The following is a 2,379-nucleotide window of genomic DNA, read 5'->3' on the forward strand; positions in this document are numbered from 1 at the left end:
TCCAAAACAGAATATTCTCAAAGATATGCAATAAAGGCAAAAACGGTTTTCATAATTCCTGGAAATGCTCTTCCAATTAATGACTGAAATCTCAGTAGAAATTTTCCAATTAGTAAATGCACATTACTAATTTTTATTTTATAAAGATATGCATTTTAATTTCTGGAAATTAAAAGCATATAAAACCTAAAAACCTTAATTAAAAGATTCTCAATTTATTTCGATCCGGGATTCTCCTTTATCTACTAAGGAATATCTTTGAACAATAAAAGATAAGAGTTACTGCACATGTTCAAAGTATGTCGACATCTTTACTTTGTAAATCCTTTTTCATATTTACAATCTTGGAACCGATTTGCCACACTTCCAAACAAGTTTAGAATTGGTTCATCTGACTTCCAAGAACTATGTGATTTATTATCCTATCAAATCACCATTAATGGGTTTCACGGTTCTACCTCAATATAAAGTTTCAGTTCTACCTCCAAGTGGGTATTAGGACCGGTTACACTAGTTATCATAAAATGGCTAACTAAGTACTAGGATCCGTTACCACTTCTTATGGTAAAACTTGTGATCGGTTGACCAAGTTATAGGATCGGTTACACCAACTTACTAAAACTTGTTAAAACTCTTACAAGGATCGATTACACTCTCTCTTGCGATCGGTCACACCTCTTACTAGGATCGTTTACCCAATGGCTAGTATTTAGTCACACCAAATTAAAGATATTGATCTTACCATCTCAGGTGATTACTTAAGATCGGTTTCACTAATAAAAGTCATACCAATACAAAAGTCAGGCCTTGTGATTAGTTTTAAAAAGATACATAAACAATTTATGAGCGGTTATACTAAACACACATATTGGTAATTAAAAATATTTGCAATGAATAACCATACCAATAAGCCTAGCGATTTCCCTTTCTATTCACAAAACAAGTTTATGAATTTACTTCCTTTAAACGAATGCAAAACATTGTTTCCTAGGACGAAATCTTCACCCATACCCATACATAATCTCAATACCATTCATACGATTATGTCGATGTCTTATATACGAAGTTCAAAAGATAGACGTTATACTTCATATTATATTCCTTGGTACTATGTCTAACTAGATTATAATCATTCACAACTTCGCAGTTATGTATTCAATATGCACGACTTGAAAGATACGTTAGGGAATGAAACAGTTCAAGTCAAATATTACTAACCTCAAGTGGAAGGATGATGTCGTCGTTGTAGCTCCTTACTTCTTCACATTTTTCAAGTCTTCACGTAATACTTGTAATGTCTCATATCCTAATACGTTCAAGCTAACATATACGAAGTTGAAATAATCAAACGACTCTTTAAATGAGTTTTGGTTCACTAAAATATGACAACCAAACTTGACATACCAACGCTTGGTGGGTTCAACCGAGCTATGCTCTAACAAGATCACCTTTGTTTCGATGATTTCACATAGCCAAAACTTAGTGTATTCATCAAGGAGTTTATAAAGATACAAGATAACTCCTACAATATTCCATTTCCGCACTCCCCACAAAGATATGGCAATTAAGCACAAGTTCAATTAAGAACTCTCCCTCATTTGATGTCATTCCCAAGAGAACAACATGAGCAACCTTACTTTTACAAGAAAAGAAGGATTTCTTTGGACATTAACAAATCACATGGATTTGTATCCAGTAAACTCGAATAAATTAACCACAATGACACCTTATTGATTAATTTAATCGGAAACGCTCAACATACGAAAACTTACGGAGCCATACAGTACTTTCACATAAAAGTGGATCAGTTAAATATCAATACTGAGGAATGCTTTCAAAAGTTCATTCTATCTTTCGTCAATATTTGCATAATGACACAATAGACTTAACTTTTGAACATATATGAGATAAGCATAGTTCATGAACGTAAACAAATATACATCTCATAAGCAATTGCAATATATGAAATCAAAAAGATTAAATACTTCAAAAATCATCTTCCAAATAACTTTAGAATTTAAATAAATAAATCTAAAAACATTGCAAGATGAGAATCGTTGAAATAGCTATGTGTAAGCACAATTAATGCTATTCCAAACCCTAGTTATCCTTCTTAAACATAAGAATAAATTCTCATAAGAAGTTTCCTAGACATGGTAAAGCTTTCTCAGAGCGTCTACCGAGAATTCCTTTTCATTATTGAAAAATCCATTGATTATAGGATCATTTTATTCTTCCAACTCTTCAGAAATGCCAGTTAACTCACTAAGCTCTGTTTTTTTAGTTCACACAAGGTATTCTTTGTTAGAGACAACATTTGTTCGTAGTGAGCTATCTTTTCCAAAGATGGAATGATTTGAGAATTTAAATCATTTCTTT

Source organism: Papaver somniferum, chromosome 2 (genome assembly GCF_003573695.1).
Source record: "Papaver somniferum cultivar HN1 chromosome 2, ASM357369v1, whole genome shotgun sequence".
Taxonomy (NCBI): Eukaryota; Viridiplantae; Streptophyta; class Magnoliopsida; order Ranunculales; family Papaveraceae; genus Papaver; species Papaver somniferum.